The 25457-nt window shown below is 40.3% G+C and overlaps 1 protein-coding gene and 1 long non-coding RNA gene across 4 annotated transcripts in view; one reads left to right on the forward strand and one right to left on the reverse strand.

Moving 5' to 3' along the window:
• The window catches only part of IMMP2L (inner mitochondrial membrane peptidase subunit 2), a 444195-nt gene that overhangs the window by 262993 nt on the left and 155745 nt on the right, over nucleotides 1-25457 (reverse strand). The window lies entirely within an intron of this gene.
• Nucleotides 14323-19522, forward strand: LOC128492238 (uncharacterized). The gene is made up of 3 exons (XR_008354074.1): nucleotides 14323-14381; nucleotides 19395-19442; nucleotides 19480-19522. It is a non-coding gene; the product is annotated as an uncharacterized LOC128492238 (long non-coding RNA).

Genomic DNA, 25457 nt, shown 5'->3' on the forward strand with positions numbered 1-25457 from the left:
TAGTCTGGTACTTCTGCTTAATAAGACTGTAAAGGTCATGTTTATCTTTAAACACTGTGTTTAACAGCAGCCTTACAGACATGGTCACAGACATATCTGTTGTTTTTAGAAATTACATATTCAGTGTATGCTTCAGGATTTCTCCTAAGGTCATGTTCTTTTAGTTTTTGAAAGCAATGGCAGAGGAATACTCACTGTTATGATTTTCTGTTATTTAGAAAAGAAAACAGAACGCTCCATATACAGTACTGAAGCTCCACATGCTTCCGTTATGTTTGCAGAACAACAATAAGACAAAAGGCTTGCATATTAATTAGGCTCTCTGCTTGGCACCTTACCAGTTGCGTTTTCCATACTATACCCTTTTGGCTCATAGAAAATTCTGTCTTTAAGTCGCAGAATGACACACATTCAGATGATAATACACAATACCGTCCTTTGTCGTCACAAGTCTATCCCAGAGGATTTAGATTTGTGTGACTCAGTAGTCTTTGCCTACCTCTACCTGGGGGGCCAGGAGGAGAAAGCAGGGTCAACACATTTGCGGTCAGGAAATGCCCCCTTTGCCTTTCATTACATATATTTGGCCTACTTAGGAAATTTGCCCACTTCTCTGGTTTTCCTAAAAGCATTTATAGACTGCCCCTCGAATTTTACAGTTACAGTTGTCTGGCAAATTCCTTTTGACAAAATTACATGTACAAAATGCTAACTGGTATTGGTAAACAGCCCAGCCTACGTAACTGTATAGATTATATTTTGTTATCCGTCCTTTATAATGGATCTACAGGTTATACTGAGATAGGCTTGGATGCTGTTTAATACATTGTGTATAGGCAGTATTTTTAACGTTGAAATACACTCAAATTTGATGGGACAGCAACTAAAAATGGAATGTCACAGCAAATTCGGGACTGTTGGCAGGCATGTCAACTGGTCCAACTGGGCATAGAGGACTGCAAACAGACTCAGATTTCAATAAATCTTTGCATTAACACAAGTGACTGTTTTAAAGAATTTAACTGAGCTGCTTCTGTTTAAGCTGGGATATGCTAAAAAAAAATCATGGAATGGTTATGGCTGTCAAAGATTGGAGTTTGTCGCGAATGGCTTATCTGATTATTCTGCGATTCGTGCAAATGGAAGTATATTGTTCGCCTTAATGTGTAAGTGAACAACCATTCTGTGAATCCTCTAATATACTGCAACAAGGTGAAGGATGTCCCAGATAGCTATCCTACTGTCCTACTTTTGCAAGCATTGGGGGGAGCATTACCCTGTTGGAGAGATCCACTGATATCCACTCCCGGTTTTCCTGATCGCAGGGTAGCTATTGTGGTAAAGCTAGCGGGTGGCCATATCCCACCAGACCCACTTCTAAAAGACTGTCTCAACCCTTTCCCACCTCTTGCCACACTCCACAACACAGGTCTCCCCATTTGGACACCTGAAATTTTGTCTGGTATGTAATCTTGTAAGGACTGTATCCAGGTCTGCAATAGGTATATAAAGTTTGTAAAATTATAGAAAGTTGGAGATCAGTTTTAAAAACACGTTATGGCTGTGATATATAAGATTATGTGCAAAACTGCTACCAATTTAGATGGATTTGCATAAAAACATAATAGGTATATTTCATGGCTTTATTCTTTCCTGGCCTTGGTGACCTAATGCTTATTTTTGAGACACCTGCTTTTCAAAACCTTCCAATGGCATGCTCAAAGTGGAGATATATGTATGTGTGCACATGTTGGCACCATGTACTATACACAGATGGATTTTTTCATCTGTGAATTTTAGATCAGTGGTTCTCAAACCAGTGAACAAGAACCAACTGTCCTCAAATGAGATGAAACAGAAAACCTACAGTACCGATGGAATTTTAGAATCAATGTTGCATTACGTCAATTTAGAACCACCAGTATTTTCTGAAGCAATGACGCACTAGAAAGTGGAAAGTACATGGGCCTATGAACAGGGTGTCACCACCAGTATCATGTATGGCAGTGTAGCGGTTCTTTGATAGAGGAGTTGGTAGAGGTGACACGGTTCCTAGGTCTTAAGTGGAAGGAGTTCAAGCAGCACAGTGGGGAAACTTGGCATGACTACGGCACAGTGCCTGAAAACTGGGGCTGTTCCTCTTAAAATGGGGGAGTTGTGGGGTAACATGTTATCATTAGGATGGGTTGAGGTTATCATATTTTTTTATGATTGTTTTTAAAGTAATTCCTTGCCACACCAGAAACACATGACCCAGTTAGGACATCTGGAATGTTGAGGGGCATGCTGCAGTTTGGGTAGTGCATTAGTCAGTGTGACTGTGTGCTCTCTTAAATTGAAGCCACAAGCTACATTGTACCTGATTTCCAAACATAAAACATGGTCACCCTGTGTCCCCCAGTCTTACCGGTCCAGGTCCATGTTGTTTTGTAAAGGGCTGAACTCTAATGTGGAAGCATAGTTCACATAACCACAAAAGCAGCAATAATAATTTATTTCCCTACTTTCTATGATGTCTATAAAACAAAAAAAATGTGTTATATGGCATTACATACTTACACTCCTTTGCTTCTATAACTCTTCTTTTGGCAAGGTCTCATATACATAACACTTGTACTAACATGTACTTATTCTTTATTTTATACTATTAATTAGATAAAATGTATTTTTTCTCTATCATCTGGATCAAAGCCTGTGTCATGATAGTGTTTTAAAACAACAATTTTAAAAAGCTGTTCAAAATCAGTAGTGGAAATTGGCCGCACTAAAACCTATTTAATCATTTCAAAAAGTTGAATACAACCTGAGACATCGTGCCATCATCTTGGTCAAATGACAACAAATCTGATCCGTATTATTTGATTTCCCAAAATCAATAATAATAATAATTATAATAATAATGATTTTATAATGTACAGAACTGTCACTGAGCTTATATTTAACTACTTTAAATTAAATCATTCCAGTGCTGCTCTTTATAGAATCATGTTCTTCTAAACAAAAATTAAACATAAATCTATGTAGAAGAATCCTGCCAGAAACCTAATTACTTTTTGGTTTCTACACTTAGCTGATAGCGAGGTCATCCACAGATTATAGACTAAAACATCCTTCCTCTGTGGCAAGGAGAACAGCAGAAATAATAAGAAAAAAAATACAGAAAAATAATTGCCATGGGTAACTTTTTCATTGTACAGGAAACGTCACATTTTATTGTGGGGTCAAAATGTAAATTTGGAACATTGGGTTATTCAGAACTTTAATTATAGCTTTTCAAACAATCTGAACAAATGTGTTAGGGTTATTTTATTTTTTCAATTGTTTTAAATTTAAAACAGAACAAAACACAAGTTTGTATAATATGTTTTAAGGTACACATCAAAAAAGGAAGAAAAAAAAAAGCATATCGCCCAAAAGTCCCAGTTTCTGAAGAACAGCTTCAATTTTCAGGCACAGTCCTGCTGTCTTGGATAGCTGGCTTATCGCTCTGCTTTTGCAGGCAGAGGAGATTATGGGCCATTTGGGGAGCTCTTATGATCTCCCTTGACTATCCCAGGGAGCTGTAAAATGTATTGAGGTCTGTGCTGTTGGAGAGCAGACCTCCACTCCAGCCATGCATCCGACCACAACCACTCTTGCCTACTATCGCACCCACTCCCACCTAGAGCCACACCAATCTTGTCAATTATTGCCTTCTCAATTCTTATCCTACACTACATACACTGTGCGAAGGTTGTATCCTGCAGTCAAGGTTCCTTTGCAAAGAAAATATTTTGCCTAGATCAGAATGATTCCTTTCAATGAATCAAATAAAACAGCTCATAAAACTGAAAGATGTTTTTTTGTTAAGAAGATAGTATTAAAGTAAAACTAGCATTCGAAATGTTACATTAAACAGTGGTCGGCTTTATTAGTCTAGAAAGTTCAAGATCGCAATGAGAATGAAGGACTTCTCGAAGCACATTATGAGCTCGTTTGGTGAATCGGTTTCATTTGGAATTTTGATGACCAGTTAAAAGATTTTACATCTGAAGGATGGAGTCATAACATTGGCACTTATTATACTCACTAAACATTTTTAAAAAAAAACAAAAAGCCAATTAATTCTTTTTGGAAGATTTACCAACAGATTAGTTAGGAATATAGTCCATATGAATCGTATTTAACAACTGGTGCTCACTATTTTAAAGCTTATTCGAGTGAATACATAACTTAATACTTTTGATTCTTAAGATTCAATATTCATGGTTATGCTTTTCTTGTCACTTTCTAGTATAAATTTAAGCATTTTGGAAATACAGATTTTCAAGCGTCACTAAGCAGATTGCAGTTTCTCCAATATTTATTTAGAATAAAAAGCAAATAACACAAGTTAGGGGCAATAGAGGCAGACAAGGCTATGCGATCAATTCACTTGTAACTAACTCCAGTCTAACACGAAGGTTACAGGACACACACAAGGCAGTTTTAACCTTTCACAAATCTTTATTACCTATGCTCAGAGGCATTTATTCTTCTATCAGAGAAAAATGACTTTAGAGAATTCTAAATTTAGAGAATTTATGTCTGAATGCTAATCTAATCCTAATTTTTCAACAAAATCACATATCTAACAAACCGTATGGCTTTGTATAACCGGAAAGTCTATATACCTACATGTTTTTTTTGTTTTGTTTTTTAAAATTCCAATACTAGAACCAAGTATTTCTATTCATTATCAAATAGTATGGTATGATATGGTATGCTTTATCTTGGTCTGAGTATGTTACAAAGTTTGTATTGTATATGCAATTTAATCCTTTCTCCAAGCAAAATTCTAATAGAATTTCATTACAAATCAAGTTTACAGTTTTTAATGGCCTACATATTTTCAAATGCGATGCGTTTATAGCAAATAAAAAAAAGGTATACTGGTTCATAAATAAAGTTCATTTTGGGGAAGAACAATACAAAGTTTCTGTATTACAGAAATAGAATACAAATCCTCCATGAGTGCCAGTACATTTTCTTTTAAGTTAGAAAAAAATCAATTGTTCTCTAAATAACACTTTACGTCTGGAAAGCATGAATTATTATCGTATTACTTACCAATGATTTTCCCTAACAATGCAGTGAAATGTTTCAAATAGGTTATTGAGGAAAAGGCCAGCAGATTTTCCAATGTTATTTTATGTTCACTGCGTATACATTTTTCTGTCAATTACCATTCATAGCATGGTCAATATCACATGGTAAGTTTTTTGTAGGCATGGTTTACTTGCTGTAATAAATCATATTCCATGAGGATTTTGCTTAAATGGTTATTTAAGATAAAATTTATATTTAAAACAAAAAGCACTAATTAAGAGCATATAAAAAGTATAATATACAACATTTGCAGGTAATGATTGGAAAGAACTCTACAGAAACGGAAATCTGCAGTTTGATTTTGCTGTGAATGTGTCTGCAGCCATATACTGTCTATGTGAGCTGTTAACCCAAGTATAAATGAAAGTGTGATAAAATTAGAATAACTCATCAATGAGATAATCATCATTTTAAAACTTGTTGCCCACTTAGAGCAATTATTGGCCCATGTCAAGTATATATCAATGCACTATAATGTTTCTGTATGGTGTGTGTATGCGCAGTAGACTCTATACATAGTTCTTTAAGCTATACAAGAGATTCAAAACATTGATAACATGAAGAAGTAGGTGTATAATCTTTATTATAAACCCACAAAGAGATTATTTTTCGGAAAAAAATCCTTTTGACAGAAGCCGTCAATCTAAAAGCAAATAGCAAATGTGGCTAAGTGCTAATCACATATAACCACATGATATTTTACAATTAGAGCTAAACATCCAGTGTAGAAGACACCCGATGAGAAGGTGTAAAAGTGGTATTCCGCAGTAGTAATCCAAGCCAAATTCTGAAATCATAAAGCATGTGTAGACCATCTGCTCCCTGTATTCAAGGTAGCCACACTTCTACAGCAAAAACAGCTTGACATTTCCACAAGCTAACACACAGAAAATTCACTCCTGGAGTACTTACAAAAAGGTATTTGCTTGTGTTAATGTTAAAAAAGAGAACAAGAAGTGGACAGAAATGATAAGATTGGGAATATGTAACAATATTCTCAAAGGGAAAGGTTATTTTTAAAAACAGTACTTTTTTTTTTTACAGTACCTTAATATCATTGTGTCTCATATAAATATTTGTATGTTATGTACCATTTTTTATGAAGGTGCTTGATTTGTTTTTTTAAGGCAGGTAAGGGACAGTTTTGAGGGAAGCAGCGATCTTGGATACTACCCAACAAAAGCCATAAGGAAATATAAATAAGAATTTCCCATTTGAAATGACCACTTTTGCTAGATTTAGATACATTAAAATGGGTGGCTAAAGAGCACAACTACCTTTTGCCTACTGTTTATGTAACTTACGTATTTACAAGAAGACTTATAGTTTCACAACAGGGCTGGCCCAAGGAGTTAATGCTGCCCCTCCAACTAAAACCACACTCACATCCATTATGTTATTTAATGATTAATAAATTCTGACTCCCCTTCCAACGTACCAGTTACCTAATATAACCATTTATTTGTATAGATCAACTTATGCAGTGTTTTACATATTACTTGTTTTAAAAAAATATGCATTCTACATAGTGCAGCTCTGGTTGGATCTGTTTAGTCCACAAAGCCTAGAAACAGACCTGGATGATAAAGACATCCTGTCTACCTACCAAACCACAGTAGATCTACAAATGCTTTTAAGATGGCAGAATTTCCCTGTGATACACCACAGAAATATTCTATCACACTCTCACTCACATGCTCTCTCTCACGTCTTCCTGCCTTCTCCACCAACTACTTCTGTGTCCCTGTCGATTTTCCTGCAGCTCTGCTTCTTCGCTTGGCTCTTCTTGTTCTTCTTTCTTCATCAGCTTCTCCCCATGTCTTCTTTCCTTGTCTGATATTCTGTGAACCTCCCCTCTGGGTGCACTTCTACAAAAAGGGGGAGCTTTTATGCACACCCTCTACCTCAATTGGACAAACGGGGGAGAGGCTGTCCCCATGGCTCTGCTCTTTTATGGAAGTGCCCAGAGAGGCCAGAATAATATAGATACTGTAGATTTGTTGAGCAAGAGAGATGCAGAAACGCTTCTCTGTTCCTGAAGAAACATACCTTTGGGGCTGCAAATTGCCATCTAGGTCTCATGGAGCCACTGGCCCATGCAAGGGCTGGCTCTGTTATACAATTTAATAAATATTTTTTGTTGTTTATTTACATATTTTTGCATTATAATGACCCTTTAATGCACTGAGAAAATATTACAGAAAGGTAATTCTAGGGCCTAGGGGAGAACCCTGAGTTTAAATGTAAAGCTGTATGTAAAATGCAATCTCACATATACCGTATTTGCTCGATTATAAGACGACCCTGATTATAAGACGACCCCCCAAAATCTGAATATTAATTTATGAAAAAAGGAAAAAGCTTAAATATAAGACGACCCTATAGGAAAAAAGTGTTACCAGTAAATGTTAATTCATGTAAACTATGTGAACAATTGTTTGTTAATAAAAGCTATGATTGAGAAAAATATTTTGTTTTTATTTCCTTTTTCTTCAACCTGCCCCCCCCAGTTATGCACATCTGCCCCCAGGCTTGCCACTCTGCCCCAGAAATGCCTTGTACCCCATGATATGCCTTTTAACCCTCTAAATGCCACTGTGCCCCATGATATGCCTTTTAACCCTCTAAATGCCACTGTGCACCATGATATGCCTTTTGACCCCCTATGTGCCACTCTGCCTTCAGAATTGCCTTATACCCCTATATGCCACTCTGGCATTTAGGGGGTTAAGAGGCATATTATGGGGATGAGAGGCATATAGGGAGGTAGAAAGCATTTCAGGAGGCAGAGTGGCGTATAGAGGGTTAAAAGGCATTTCTGGAGGCAGAGTGGCATTAAGGGGGTTAAAAGGCATTTCACAGAGCACTCTGCCTCCAGAAATGCCTTATGCCCTCATTTAACACTCCCTCCCTCCTCCAAACTTACCGGTGCTTCTGAGTCCCCCGGTGCTAAGTCCGGGCAGCGTGTCGAGCTCTACACGCTTGAGCGGAAGTTGTCTACGCGAATCGCGTAGAGCTCTACACGCTGCCCGGACTAAGCACCGGGGACTCAGAAGCACCGGTAAGTTGGGGGGCATAACACAGGAGGATCCGGGTCCCCTGCATCTGAGTCCCCAGTGCTTAGTCCGGGGACTCAGAAGCACCGGTAAGTTGGGGGGGGGCGTGCATAACACAGGAGGATCCAGGTCCCCTGCATCGCTGCGGGGGATCTGGATCTTAGTCTCATAGTAAGACATATTTGAGGTCTGATTATAAGACGACTCCGATTATAAGACGAGGGGTATTTTTCAGAGCATTTGCTCTGGAAAAAACCTCATCTTATAATCGAGCAAATACGGTATTTGATTGTTATTATCCATAGCAGCTCCAGTTAAAATAGTAGATAACATTGGTTGACACACATGTTCTGCAGAACAAACACAGTTTCTGGAAATATCACAACCAATATACCACTAGTTACAGACCCCACATAACACATCTGTGTGATAGCACTTTCTGTTGCCCCAAATTGTTAATATACCACCCTGCTATACACCAGCCACTGGGTTCCTCAATTCACTCAACACCAATAACATTTTGTGTTTAGTATGCCATGGCCTGGTTTCATTTACCATATTTATACCTATAGTGTGACAGTGACCAGAGACAGAGGTCTGTGAATATGTCATTCTGTGAAACATCTTCCTACATACTATTGCCTCTCACTTAGGGGGGCAGAGTTATTCTCATTTTCACATTGTGTTGCTGCTACTCTGATTGTCAAGTGAGAACACTGAAGGAAAATATGCTGCAGTCTGCCTTGTGTGTTTTATAAAGTAAACGGGGGTTCCAGGACTTGTTTGACACGTTTAAAAGCTGCTAGTCATCCCCTGGATGCATGGTTTTAAGTTTTTCAAGGCAGTATAATATTATCAGGTATAAAAGTTTAGAATTCATTTTCTGTTAAATTTGTCTTAATGTACCACTGATTCATGTAAAAATGATTTCACGTATGATAACCGACCATATGAAAATAAATAATATGCAGTTTGTAAATGCCTGAACACATTTTTACATTTGGAATAAAGGGTTCTCCTTTCTGTGTGATAAATCAATATGCATATTATGCAAAAATAATGTGTACTGCCAGTAATACAGACCACTCTACATGTAACATTTGTAAATAACCATTAATAAAGTGCACTAAAAATCCAAAAAAAAAAACTGGGTCTATTAATTTTACACACCATTACGTGCAAATCAGAAAATACCAATCATGGTATGACAATTATATGAATATAATTTACAAGCAGTTTATTTAGCCAGTTAGAATAGTGGCATTTGCTTGACAAATAGCACACACACAAGTTATGAAATTACATAATTTTTAGTATACCCACGTCAAAGTAGATAATACTTGTCAAGGGGTCACAGAGTGGAAGGAAAATTGGGCTCAACAGAACTTTCTGGTGCAAAGTGAGGCAAGCACTCAGTAGTGAGTTTCACAGTCTTGGGGCAAACCAGAAGCATACCTAAGAATGATAATGCCCTTCCATGAGCTTTATCTGTGCCCCATTATGCACATACACACATACATACACACAACCTCCTAAATAGGGGTGATGTACCTTTAAGTATTGTTATTACACTGAGTGTGTGTTTGAGCCTTGAGCATATTGAAAGCTCTTAAGTAATTTACGGCTTTGCTGAATAACAGAACAAGCTGTAACATTAAATGTTTGGCAGCTTCTTTCTATTTTGTGTTCTTTTTTAATGAGATTAAGAGTTTATAACAGGATTAAATTGTTACACAGAACACATTATAAACTTTTCACAAAACTCATCATAGAGTATTCAGTAGAGCTCTCTGTTGCCTATTACATGGTTTAGGAGAATGCACCTCATCTATTTATCATCTATCCATCCATCCATCAGTGCACACAAGACTATATTTACAGAAGCAAATGTATTATACAACTAGAAAAGCATGCGCTAACATGTGAGCCAGACCTCTCCCTGATGTCAGCGGGCAGTCCTAGCTGGGTCGCGCAAGGGAAAGCCCAGAAGTTCCCAGGTACGAGTATAAGATTTTAACACAGTAAGATCTATGTTAAAATCACCTCACGTCTGTCTGAGATTACATAAAGAGAGAGAAGCCACTTAGGCTGCCTAAATCCACAGAACTATGATAAGAATACTGCTGTATATCAAATATTTATTTGATTTAGATTTGTTTGCTACTGGTAACTTACATTTTGTTAAATGATAAAATATTAACATGTCTATTTTTAAAAGCATTCTTACTTTACAGCATTTTTCACATCTGACAAAAAAACAACGTATTTTTAAAATTAAATATGTTGCATGCATGGACTAGTTTGGACTTGTTACTTATATAAAATATACTTATTTTGCCTTGCTTTCATAATTAAATATGTACAATGCATATATACATATATACTTTTATTGGCATACGGTTTCAGGGTTTAAAATGTACAAATTACAAGCATTTAGCTTGAAGAATCCTATCTTTTCTATACACTATGTCACCTTTAAATCTATAGAACCAAATGGGGGGAAAAAAACAATGTTCTTGGATAATATGTCCATACAGACTGAACAATCTAGTAAAAACAGTGAATTAATGCTCTCTCCATTCTTTCGCAGACTGCAATAAATTTAGTGGATTACCTTTTAGACAAGCTTACGGCCCAGCAATATTACATAGTGGTTTGCTTGAAAGACTGGCAAACTGAATCAAGGACATTCATTATCAGGAGAGATTTCATTGCCCTGATCAGACAGCTTCCATAGTCTCTTGATGCTGCATAAGAAATGTGTCCATTTTACTTTCAAACAAAATCTTTATACAAGCCTACTTTGTGAAGTCAAAACTCTATTTACACTTCTAACGTAACCCAATCATCAGGAGTTTAAGCTACAAACCCTTTCGTCAAGATGCTAAAAGCTCATATGCAGATTGAGAAAGGACTGTTTTATGTGGTTTTACATATTTATTCGGATTTAACAACTAGTCCTTTTTACATTCTGTTATAACAAATTAACTAAGTAAAAATATATAAATATATATATATATATATATATATATATATATATATCAATATAGAGGCACAATAATTCATTAAGACATATAAACCTTTTTATGTGATCAATCATGGTAATTGGTGGCACCTCTCCTGGATGCTACATGGAGATCTAATCTTCCCTCTCGATATGGGAGCCAGGATGAATTAAATCTAGGTAGAGGAGTCGAGTGGTAAGCGACTCTTCTGTGGGGGCTGGCGCAGGAACATTTCTTCAGCTGCCCCAAGAGTAGTTGGCACCTTAACATTTCAGGACTGCCTCCAAGACACTAGCTGCTACTTGGAGCTTACAGGTGAAATTTGGGGCGTTTCCAGGTGTGTTAATAAAATATTACCACTAATACTCTGTTGTGACTTGCCTTCTCTGTAGAGACTTTGTGACTTCTTTACCATAAAGTAAGGATTTTAGTTTGTTCTAGATCTAAGCATTGTGCCACTGTGAGACTTATTTTAATGTGTTTTTTCCAACCTGTTTTCCTCTGGCAATCTACTTGCTAAGTCTAGGATCCTGAGGTTGGTGCAAAAACATTGCATTTCAGTATAAAACATGTGCCAAATATATGTGACCCCATTCTGTATGGATTTGACGGTAACACACACAACTACAGTAGATGAAAACCAGGCCTGCATGGGTGATGGAAAGGAAGTCAGCCTAGTTCTGAATGTGTAGTCATTCCAAATGTTAATATCCTTATTGTATTTTATTGGTTTTATGTATCACACATACATATAATATAATCCAATATAATATAATCCACTGCATTTTTTCCAATACATCGTTCAAAATACACAGAATCCAGTCTGAACTGAACTAAATTGCTCCAAAATCTCATTACAAGCCTCATTCACAAAGACAAAGTATGCTACAGGAGCAAAACTATACTTAAAATTTATTCAAAGCAAGTCAGAAAAAGAACATATTTTCCAGTATTTCTGCAACCAGACAGACTACTATGATAGGTCTTGTTTAAAATGTCATTTTTTTTAGTTCTGCACATTGACTGTTGCATAATGAATTGAATGCCACAACCAGATTTTATAAAGCATTACAAATGTCTTGTCCATTTGTTTTTCTGTTTTTTTTTAATTTGTAGCTATTGGACACATTAAGATTGGGTACATTGATGCTAATAAACTGAATTCCAAAGTGTTAAAAAAATAAAGCAAAATGAAGCTGTGCTAGCATTTATGATGTGTGTTTTGCGAAGAGAATAAACTGCTGGCTTTTTTGTTTCCTAGAAACAAGAAACTTATCCTTGAACAATGATCAGAAGTGAGATTTGGTTATCTCTTTTTCACAATTAATACGTTAAAATGTATACATTTTATATTTTTCTGTCAGTGCACGCAATGATTATTACAATTATGGTTGATAAAATAATAATTAAAAAAAACAGCTGCATATTCAGTGATATCTTGATACCTTTTCCACTGTACTTTGTAGATGAATAAAACTCCACAATCGACAAAATATGTTAGGACACCATATACAGATGATATAAAACTGCACTAACTTCATATGACCACCAAGACAAACATGAGTGCAAGCAAAAAACACTAGTCATCATGATACAAGCCCCATATACAGATTTCCAGATTTCACAGATCCTTTGAATGTCTCATGAACACAATGTGCATAGTTACAGCACCTTGTGACATTAACATTTTTTTTATGCAAATCGATAATTTTCTGTACTCAAAAAATCTTTCAAATGACAAATACATAATTAATATGACCACAGTACTCCATGTTAAAAGAACTGTCAAATAATGCTCAGTGTAGTCATACCATAATACTTGTTAATAGATTTGTGCACTCGGTTTCATAACTTTCTCCTAAACTGGTTCAGACTCCTCCACCAAAGGACGAAAACTAAGCACAAAGCTCTGAATTGTCGTCCGAAATTCACCCTGTTCTTTCATTTCCACTCACACACTCTCTGAATGTCTCCCAACCTTCTCTGCTGAACACTTCTTCTTCCTTGTCTTCCTCAACCCCATGTGAGAGACGGGACGAAAATGAGAGCGCAAGAGAGTGAAAGTCAAAGTAAATGTGGCGGCCGGACAACAAATTTGAATCTAAAATGGCTCCCGAATTTTCATCCGTAACGAAGCGGGAGGAAAGTGAATTTGTTGTACCAAAACTGAATCATTCTTGGCCCATTTGCACGTGTCTACTTATTAGGTCATTGAGAAGGAACACATAAAGGCTGGATAAATTAGACTAGTAAACATTGGCCATGATGATGGAAACCGGTTAAGGGAAGAAGCAATGCTGTTCCAGCACAGCTCCATATGTGTATGTGGCAATCACAGCATCATCATATGAGGATGAAGAGGCACCTCTGCTACCTTTCCTGTCTGGACTGGATATGAAGTGGGAACATATACAAGTAAGACATAAGCCAGAATACATGAAACCAGAGTGTATGAGGTTATAAAACAGGACATTGATCCCTATTGAATTTAAGGTCAATTGCACAACCTTTTTATGTCTGGCGTTTGGTAAAGTAGGATTCCGGCTAAGTATGGGGGTCCCATCAGATGTATTAAACATTTTAAAAGAAGCAGAAGAATTAGGCAACTGGGTATTTCAAATAATTTGATATGCATTAAGCCACCATGCAAAGCTAGAGTTATACATCTAAATGGATTTCATCAATTCTTGTTTGCACTACTACATAGAGGTTAGCCGGATCTATCCTTTGTCAGCAAATACATTAAAATGATCCTTCTTTCATTAAAACCAGAGAAACAATGAAACATCTTTATACATTCACACAGATCGTTTTTAACAATTCCGTGTTATTGTCACGGGGTCAGGGAGAGAGGAAGGATCCTACTATGCAGATAAGCACTGTAGAGAAGTCCAGTATACAGTCCGTAATCAAAAGGGCAAAGGCAGGCAGCGAGGTCAAACGTATCCGAGGTCGAGGCAGGCAGAATAGGAGCAAAACGGGTAAACAGATCCGAGGTCGTAGGCAGGTAGCGAGAATCGTAGTCAAAAAACAGGCAAAGGTCGGTACACAAGGAATTCAAGATAATATAACGCAATCAGCACACCCAAAAAGTATTACACTTTGAACGGGTGAAGACAGGAGAGAAAAGTGGCGTTTAAATAGGAGAGTAATTGCAAACAGCTGTGTAGCGTACGCTACGTACGTTGCGTACGTCGCGTACGCTGCACAGGCTGAGTACGCTGCATAGATTGCGTACGCTGCGTAGACTGCGTACGCTGCGCAGATTGCGTACGCCGCGTACGCAGTGTACGCAGCGGTACGCCCGATGCGGACCTGCGCCGCGTCATACCCGCGTCCCCTTCGGTACGCGAGGGAGACGCACCAACGCGCCCACGGCAAGTAGACGCGGTCCCAGCAGAGGTGGAAGATGCGGGACCGCGACACCGCCGTGTGCGCACGGCGGGAACCGCAGCGACGGAGGAGTCGGGACCAGGCGAGGCAGCCCTGGCGTCAGAGGTAGGTACAGCGGCGCGCGTGACAGTACCCCCCCCTCCAGGAGCGCGTCCCGAGCGAGACGGAGCCGGACGAAGAGGGTGGAGCGCATGAAACCGAGCGACACGAAGGGGAGCATGAACGAAGCGAGCGGGCACCCACGTCCGTTCCTCAGGACCGTACCCCTTCCAAGCCACGAGATACTGAAGGCCGTTACGAACCCTACGTGAATCAAGGATTCTGTCGACGACGTATTCCTCATGACCATGGACGGCAAGCGGGGCTGGAGGCTTGAATGGAACGGTAAACTGATTGGATACATAGGGTTTCAGCAGGGAGACATGGAAGGACCGCGGAATCCGCATGGTAGGTGGCAAGGCAAGGGACACCGTCACGTCGTTGAGCTTGGCACGAACGCGGAAAGGCCCAATAAAACGAGGCCCCAGGGTCCGGGAAGGTTGCCGCAAACGGATGTGTCGCGTAGATAACCAGACACGGTCGCCCACTTAGTCCGGAGGTGGAGTCCTCTTGGCATCAGCAAAGCGTTTATAGCGAAGTTGGGCTTTCAGGAGAACCTCCCGGAGTTTCTTCCAGTGAGCGTCCATGTCAGATACACGTTTGTCTACCGCCGGTACCATGGAGGAGGAACGAGAAGACGGAGGAGGCAGTATGACAGGGTGATAGCCCAGGGCAGCAAAAAACGGGGTACATCCAATGGACTCATGCAGAGAGCCATTATAGGTCATCTCTGCGAGCGGCAGGAGAGACGACCAATTGTCCTGGCTGTCGTTGCTGAACATTCGCAGATATTGTTTAAGTGTTTGATTAGTCTTTTCGGTTTGTCCATTGGTCTGCGGATGATATGCAGTCGATAAGTGGAGCTGTATTCCGAGCCTCTGGCAGAGGTGTCTCCAATAGCGGGATATGAATTGTGTACCGCGATCGGACACCATGTGGAGCGGAAGACCGTGAAGACGGACGATGTGATTGAGAAAAACATCGGCAAGCTGTGAAGAGGATGGCAGGCGTGGTAAGGCGACGAAATGAGCTTGCTTAGAAAAACGGTCGACGACCACCAAGACAGTCGTGTTACCCTGTGATTTGGGGAGATCCACGATGAAGTCCATTGACACATGTGTCCAGGGAGCCGTGGGAACGGGAAGAGGATGCAGGAGACCTTGAGGTTGACTCCGAGAGGTCTTCTGGCATGCACAGGTGTGACAGGCGGCCAGATATGTTCGGACGTCTCTGGTGAGTGATGGCCACCAGAATGACCTGCGGATGCGGTATTCTGTCTTCCGGGACCCAGAATGACCAGCGAGGAAGGACTTATGTCCCCAGTGAAGAACATCCGTACGAAGACCGGGAGGAACGTAGAGACGCCCCGGAGGAGGACGTTCAGAAGACGGGATGGCCCTTTGGGACATACGGATCCTGCTCATCGTGCGTATGGACAGACTGGCAACAAGACGTGTGGATGGAATGATGGGTTCGTTGATGTGCTGATCCCTGTGGTTATCGTGTTGTCTAGAGAGGGCATCAGCTTTGATGTTTTTGGAGCCTGGTCTGTAGGTGATATAGTAATTGAACCGGTTGAAAAATAGCGACCACCGTGCTTGTCGAGGGCTTAATCTCTTGGCGTTCTCGATATACAGCAGGTTCTTGTGGTCTGTTAGGATAATCACGGGTTGTTCTGTACCCTCTAGAAGGTGGCGCCACTCCTCAAGTGCCATTTTGATGGCTAGGAGTTCACGGTTACCGACGTCGTAATTCCGTTCGGCTGCGGAGAAACCCTTAGAAAAGAAGGCACAGGGATGATATTTTGTGGTTTGATCATGACGTTGCGATAGGACAGCCCCTGCTCCGGTTTCGGATGCATCTACTTCCAGGAGAAACTGTTTGGTAGGATCCGGCCGACGTAACAGGGGAGCTGAGACAAAGGCTTGTTTTAGCCGTTCGAACGCCTGTCGGGCGTGTGTGGACCACTGAGACGGATCGGCTCCTTTTTTCGTCAAGGCGGTAATAGGGGCTGCTATGGTAGCGTAGTTTCTGATGAATCGCCTGTAATAATTTGCAAAGCCCAGGAACCTTTGGACGGCTTTGAGTGTTCTAGGGAGGGGCCAGGCTGTGATGGCCTCGAGTTTGGCAGGATCCATGTGAAGCCCTTCGGAGGAGACGATATAGCCAAGGAAGGGCAGACGTGTCTTCTCGAATATGCATTTTTCAGCCTTGGCATACAACCCGTTCTCCCTTAGCCTTTGTAGAACAGCTCGTAGGTGGTGTCGATGTTTCTCGAGTGTTGGAGAATAAATGAGAATATCGTCCAAGTACACGATGACATGAGATAAGAGCATGTCCCTGAAGACGTCATTTATGAAGGACTGAAATACTGCAGGAGCGTTGCATAACCCGAAGGGCATGACTTTATATTCATAGTGCCCGAAGCGGGTGTTGAAGGCCGTTTTCCATTCATCCCCGGACTTGATACGGATCAGATTGTAAGCACCCCTGAGGTCTAGCTTAGTGAAGTATTTGGCTCCTTTCAGGAGGTCGTAGATCTCCGTGATGAGAGGAAGCGGGTACCGGTTCTTTATGGTGATACGGTTTAACCCCCTATAATCGATGCATGGCCGTAGGGAACCTTCTTTCTTGGCCACGAAGAAAAATCCAGCTCCAGCAGGAGAAGAGGATGGGCGAATGAAGCCTTTGTCCAGGCTTTCTTGGATATATCGTTCCAGAGCTTTGTTCTCCGGTTCGGAGAGGGGATAAGTACGTCCCCGTGGCGGATCGGTTCCAGGCAACAGATCGATAGCACAATCGTATGAACGGTGTGGTGGTAGCCTCTCCGCATCTTTTTTGGAGAATACATCCAGATAATCCCAGTAGTGTCTAGGTACTATGGTCTTGGGATCTGTGGGTGTGATCTCGAGAACGAGATTGAGTCGTCGACAAGGCATGACACAGGACTCTTGACAGTAGTTGCTCCACGCTAGTATGTCTCCTTTTACCCAATCGAGGTGTGGGTTGTGCTGTCGCAACCAGGGATGTCCCAAGATTAGAGGGGCATGAGGAGACTTGATTATCTCAAACGTGAGCTGTTCCTGGTGGGTTACCCCTACCAGTAGGGTCAGAGGTACGGTTTCCTGTGTCACGAGTCCTGATCCCAGAAGTGAGCCATCAACGGAAGCGACCAGGGAGGGAGCTGTCTTGGTACGAAGCGGTATGTGTTGCTCCTTCGCCCACTGGTGATCCATGAATATGCCCGCAGCCCCGGAATCTATGAATGCGCGGGTGGCTACAACGTGTTCCTCCCAACGGATGGAGACGGGCACCGTCAGGCGTGTAGTGGGAGGAGAAGAAAAAGGACGTGTGCTTAGGTTGCCTTCTCCGGTGCAACCTAAGCGTTGTCTTTTACTGGTTTGCTGGGACAGGAGGACAACAGGTGATCAGCTCGGCCGCAGTATAGACAGAGCCCCTGTGTCCGTCTGTGTTTCTTTTCAGCCTCAGTGAGGTGGCGCACTGTCCCTATTTCCATGGGTTCGTCGACCACGAAGGAGGAAGATGTGGCAGCCGAAGGCCTTGTGTAGCCGGAGGCGAGCGGTACTGGTCTCTTCCCACGGGAGTGTTCGTTCGCCCTTTCTTGGATACGTTTATCCACTCTGAGACATAGGGCTATGAGATCCTCAAGATCCGCAGGGGTATCATGGAAGACGAGGGCGTCTTTGATCTTCTCATTGAGGCCTCGTCGGAAGGCTGCTTTGAGAGCGCCCTCTTCCCAGTTGGTTTCATGGGCCAGGGTGCGGAATTCCACCGTATACTGAGCCAAGGTTTTGCGGCCTTGTTGGATGTCAAGCAGTGAAGACTCCGCTGTTTCTTTACGACCTGGCGCATCGAAAACAGTCCGTACGGCTTCCATGAAAGCGGGGCAGTCCTCGAGGAGATATGAATCTTGCTCCACGAGGGGAGAAGCCCACAGTAAGGCATCACCTTTGAGCAGCGAAATGATGAACGAGACCCTCTTGGAGGATGTCTGGAACGCCTGGGGGTGGTTTCGGAAGTGGAGCATGCATTGATTAAGGAAGCCACGGCATTCCTTCGGATCTCCAGAATATTTGTCTGGCAGAGGAAGCCTGGCAACAGCACCTGTGTCCTCGTGATGAGCGTCTCTGTGATGGGGTGTTCCCACAGTTGGGAGAGACGTCAAAGAACGCAACAAGTCCGTCATGGCATCCACCTTCTGTTCCAGGGACTGTAGCTGGGTGGCCTGCGCCGCCAGACGCTGGTCCTGTAGGTCTTGGCGGGCTTGCAACCGCGCCATATCCGCGGGATCCATGTTAGGACCCGTTCAAAACTGTCACGGGGTCAGGGAGAGAGGAAGGATCCTACTATGCAGATAAGCACTGTAGAGAAGTCCAGTATACAGTCCGTAATCAAAAGGGCAAAGGCAGGCAGCGAGGTCAAACATATCCGAGGTCGAGGCAGGCAGAATAGGAGCAAAACGGGTAAACAGATCCGAGGTCGTAGGCAGGTAGCGAGAATCGTAGTCAAAAAACAGGCAAAGGTCGGTACACAAGGAATTCAAGATAATATAACGCAATCAGCACACCCAAAAAGTATTACACTTTGAACGGGTGAAGACAGGAGAGAAAAGTGGCGTTTAAATAGGAGAGTAATTGCAAACAGCTGTGTAGCGTACGCTACGTACGTTGCGTACGTCGCGTACGCTGCACAGGCTGAGTACGCTGCATAGATTGCGTACGCTGCGTAGACTGCGTACGCTGTGCAGATTGCGTACGCCGCGTACGCAGTGTACGCAGCGGTACGCCCGATGCGGACCTGCGCCGCGTCATACCCGCGTCCCCTTCGGTACGCGAGGGAGACGCACCAACGCGCCCACGGCAAGTAGACGCGGTCCCAGCAGAGGTGGAAGATGCGGGACCGCGACACCGCCGTGTGCGCACGGCGGGAACCGCAGCGACGGAGGAGTCGGGACCAGGCGAGGCAGCCCTGGCGTCAGAGGTAGGTACAGCGGCGCGCGTGACAGTTATTGAGCTGAACTCCTGTGATGATAGGTTGTGTTACTAAGGAATGATCTGTAGCTGACAAGCCTCAAACAAAAGAAGTAATTAAACAACTGGTTTGGAATATACAAATATCTGGGCCAAAAAACGTATGTGGCACTAAACATCTGCCATGTACTCTACGCCAATCTACTGAATAACATGTAACTTAACTCACCTGTGGCTCTTCTATTCTGAGTATGAACTCCAACTTGAAGTAACACTTGCAGTGACTTCACTATTTGACAGCCTCCTGCGTACCCCTAGAACACTAATGACTGAACACTATACTAGATATTCCTTTTACGTGCAGCTACACCTTGAAATTTAAGGTGTACCGGTGAACAATATGTAAAATTAAAGACCATGTCAGTGCCAGCTTGGGTGATGTTTTTAATATATACACAAAGAAACTCGAGGAACTAGAAAAAAAATAAGAACTTAAGCATCTTTTTATAATCATAAGTATTTGAGGTTTCCATGGTTATTAGAGACTAAGCTTGATTCTGGGAGCTGTACATTTTCACCTCTATGACAATTTCTCAGCTATTCAGATTTCAGAAATGACGTTTCAAAAGAGCACTGACAGGCAAGATTATATATTTATTAATAAATATAAGTAAACTCTACGGATTAGCTAGGTCACAAGTATCTAATGCACACTTTTTAAGGTACCATTACCTTTTTGGCTCTCTTAAATACCCTATGATTAATTATTATTATCTTTTATGTATACAGCACCAACAAGTGCATACATTTGAAAGGTAAGAAGAAGACGAAACTAGAATTTACAGACTAAGATAAACCGATACATTAAGTAAATAATACCATGTTGGCAAGTTTACAATCTAGACTATGTCATGTTTTACCTTGTATTTTTTCCTATCTTTATATATTGTTGTTCCACAGCTGGCAAATGAACCATCCCAGACATGTCATGCAGTTATTATATGTAACTTGGGACCGCGTGCCACGGTCTTGCGAAGGGACCATTAAGACTAATTCTAGTACTACCCAGTAGAGATTTTCAGTATTGGACCATTAAGCGCTCACTTAATCAGCAAAATCTACCAGTATTCTTTTACCTGTGCTCAGGGAAGCCTTCTGATGACATAACCCTATATTAAATGTTTACCATATGATGAGGGTAAACCCCTTCAATGTCTTCTGAAGGTGTTCACCACACACACCCAGAAGATACCTGAATCATGGGCATGTTAAATACAGCTTGAGCGCCCTTCGTTTATGTCATCACTTGATAAATCAGAGACAGGGGCACAAGTCATCCTAAGTTGCAGTGTGATGTAGGACTTTGTAGCAAACTGTTTGGAAACTAAAATCGGTTTCAACCCATTTTGTTTATAATCAAGTAAGTGCATATTATTAAGTTTACAATAAGCAAGTGTATATATGTTACGTAAGGTTGGGTAGTGAGTTTTTGGATTGCATGCATTTGAGAATGCAAAGTCTGATCATATTAACCCCTTAAGGACAATGGGCAGTCCCTAAACCCACTGAAAACAATGCATTTTGAGCCCGTACATCTACGGGCTTTGTCATTAAGGGGTTAAATTTTAGTTGGCTCGCAATTTCACAGTATCAGTTGGGCTTGTGTTTTATTATTTAGATTTTTTTTGTGGTTTGCACGTCCTTTTATATTTATTGTTGGTATAGTGTACTTTAAAGATTACAACAATTAAAAAATTACACAAAATCACACATAACAGTGACTTATATATACCTAAAAAGCTGCGCAAAAAAGTCTAAAACTATAAAAACACAAACATAACCCATAGATAAAGTTCATTAGTGCATTGTTCAGACGATCATGTATATGAAAGTACATGTAAGCTTACAAAAATAATTTATCTTGATAAAAGCTTACGCTAACCCTCTTCATAAAAACTACATGGGGAAATGTTGAGTGATATCTTTATGTCTCCGGCATTTATTTTTTCATTTGTTGTCTGGTTCCCAAAACTCTACTGTATTCTCAAGATGTAATATTACCAAGTACTATTACTAAGTATAAAGAGACAATATTATGTTCTCATACTGTACACTAGTTCCTTATTTAATACAAGGTGACCGCTTCAGCAACTCTGGGAGATTGCATACTGGTGTAAATTCAGGTATCAAAAAGTACCCCCAGATCCTTCACCACATTGGATTTCCCCAAAAAAGCAGCCCCTATATATTTATTCTTGTGTAACAAAGAAAAAAAAAACAGAACCTTTCGTATTCTTATATTTTAAGTGTTTGCAATATTGTTGCCTTCACAACCATATTAAAAAGCTCTGGTGCCCACATTCAATTAGAATTCTAATGACTTATTGCTTAAGAAATTTAAGCCATGTCCCCTATTGAGTGACTCTTTTAGTTAGCTGGGTTACCTGCGTCACCTGTGTCTTTGTCCATTATAAAATTTAATGATCAGTGCAATCATGCCAGTAAAATACAAATACTGAAAGATTGAATGCTGTGACATTCACAGTATCCCACCATTTATTACAAGCTGAGAATTTCCATCCCAATTTGATAACTGCATTGGCATTCAAAAGCAAAAGGTCATAAATGCCGAGAAATATCTATAGGATGCCTGAATAAGATTATGACCTATTTCGTTAATGCACACCAGTAAAGATTTATATATAAATTATAACGGCGATCATTTATTGTGTATTTGTTGATCTGCCATAAAACAGCTGGAAAAAAGTATCCTTACGACTGATCAATAGATGATTTGCACACAGCCACAAGATGGCAAATCATCAATACGATATATTGCCATTATCTGCTTGTTTGAAACTCGCAAAGAAAAAATACCCTTAACACACGAGATTTTTTTCCAAGCTTTTTGCATTTCACTATAGCTTGCCTGGAAAAGAAGGAATTTAATATGAATTCACTTGGCTTTGATTCATCCCTCTTGTCCCTTTCTGTACCCACCACATATCATAATTCTTTACACTGAGTATGATCTTCTCAGGCTATCCATTTATTCAGAACCACCTGTCAGCCGTTTCTTATTTTGATACATCTCTAAGAAGCTGTTAAAGTGGGGCGAGGGAATAAAATCAATGAACTTTTACACCTTGTCACTGACTAAGGGACGTCCTAATGAAATAGCTTAATGGCATTTTCAGCAGAAAATCTATGATTGAGAATAGTTACTGGGACGGTAGTTTTATGATGGATGCATATGGGAAAAATATTAAAATATCCGTTAACTTAATAAAATGAAGGCTTTCCTGACAATGACAACAGTAAAGGGAAAAATCATTAATATTAAGACTATACTTAAGTTACTAGGAAGAATATATGTGTATAATAAACACAATTTCTAATGCTATGCAGGTAAAAGTAAAAAAAAAAAGGAAATGTTCATTGGTTGGTTTGTCTTCCTAGCTTGTGGTCAACCACAAAATACGCAGAACATCGTCGGTGCCGAGATGGCCCCCTATAAAATAACGCTAACTTTTCAGCCGCTAATAATACTACTTTCTTTCAGTACAAACCTATAGGCGTAAATAGATTGCTCCTGGTGTTTTAATGTTATAACCCCTTCAGCCTCTTACACACAATTTCCATATGTCCGCAACGGAATATTTTCCATTCGGTTAGCTGCACCGCTTTACCATCAGGGATGTCAATAGTCACCACTTTTGAAAACCTATATTTTTTATAATATTTAATAATATATATATATATAGTTATACCTTGTGTCTGGTTCTTACAGATGCGGACTAATGCAATCAGCCCATATTAGAGAGGGTTTGCATAACATAAATGTTTGTGCAAATCAAAACCTACCAGTGTAAAATCAAAACCTTTGTTACCTGTAATATAATGATGTCATTTCTTCTGTAACCGCCCTTTAATTACACTTTACATGTTCGATGTACAAGTGGTTAATCATTTTTAAGCAAAAGGTGCAGGAACAATTCACTCAAACATATTTTTAGCAACAATATGCGCATTTCACATGAATATAACATAAAGGACCAACTCTAAATGATACAGTCATTCTTAATTCCATGACATAAGCAAGGATAATAGTGTGCTTGTATTAATTAATCAAATCTTAAAATGTTTCTTGAGAAAGAACAGCACCAAACCTCTGTCTGTTCATTTGTATCAGCGTTATTGATTACTTCATAAAGCCCATATCTTGAGTGCTTCCAGATGGCTTATCTGTCATTGTAGATATGATCCAAACTGGCTTTACAGAAACCAGTGTGGAGACATGATACAGAACATTTCCGGTAATTCCAATTTGTTTTATCAATGATCCCTGTGCTGTGCAGTTCATAGGCGTCTTAGCAAGATGGTATTTGTTTATTACAAATATATAAGACTAAAGTAATCATTAAAAGGAAAATACCAACATCAATGGAATGAGATGCAAGCAAACCATTCTCTAGTGTAGGAACAGCTGGCAAGAGGGCAGTGGGCGTTATACCCACTGGGATACTTTCATGTGTTTTTTCCTCCCCACTTAATTCCGCGTAGGATAATTTAAAGTCTTATCTTTGCACACCATGTCTCTTCTGACAGATTTCACTGTGCACTCTCTTTCCAAGTGCTTAATTAGTAATGTGAGTACTAGTGTGTTTTGGCTGCAGTACATTAAACGTACAGTGGTATTCACAATGATATCTGTGTGGTTGGGATTCTATATTACTTTAAGTGCTACGTTTAATAGTACTGTAAAGTGCAAAACGCAATATATAAAGATATTTTTTCAGGAAACATCTTTATTATTTTTAATAAAATGATTTGCAACATGGCAGCGACACAAATAAATGATGGCGACCGAAATGTAGTCAATGTGCATGCCTCTTATTAGAATGAAGCTTCCTGTTAACTTGTGGGGGGAAAAGTGAATATCTGAGAATAATAATGTTAGGAGTTATAATAGTAATAATTTTATAGCAATAGAATTATGCAGAGGAAATAAAAATTGAATCATGGGTTTAGCTCTGTGAAGGATTAATGCAACTTTTTAAAACAATCAGATGCTAATATTACAATAAAAGAGATAAGATCTTTTATACCAACTGGACCTTGTAACAGCCTCCTTTCTTATATAACCAACCTTGCACTACTCATAAGAGCCATAAAAGATTTACACCCCTTCCAGCAAGTGGAAAAGGTACATTAAGTTAAATGTTAAATCATCTTCAAAGATCCAATCTTCCTTGATCTTCATAGAATACATTATAGGACCCAAAGAAACAAATCTTAATATTTTTGTGACTCAATGATGGGCATAAATGAACAAGTCCTCACCAGCATAATTGAATTTAAAACTACTAAAAAGGATAAGCATGTGTCTAAAACCACAGTCTGACACAATGAAAAATGAAGATGACCAGTAGAATATGATTGCCCGGGAAATTCACTCTGGACTCAGCCAGCCATGTACTTTAACGGATGGGTTTCTTTAAATTCTCACAGTAACCCATTGCAAATGTATTTGCCTCTTTCACTCCCTGCCTATAAGACACTCCCTGCCTCTATATCCTGCCTGAGTTATATCAAACCTGCTTCTGATCTCTACTTACCTGTTAATCGATTCTGGACTGCCTGACTAAGCTCCCTTCTCCTACCTACTGACTACGCTTCTGCATTTTGTCCCAGCCTCTCAGCTCTGCTAAACACCCGATTGCCACTCAAAGCTAAGGGGCTCAACCACCTGGGTAACAAGTGGTTACTTCTGGCAGAAGACCTTG

The sequence above is a fragment of the Spea bombifrons genome, chromosome 4 (assembly GCF_027358695.1).
Source record: "Spea bombifrons isolate aSpeBom1 chromosome 4, aSpeBom1.2.pri, whole genome shotgun sequence".
Classification (NCBI taxonomy): Eukaryota; Metazoa; Chordata; class Amphibia; order Anura; family Pelobatidae; genus Spea; species Spea bombifrons.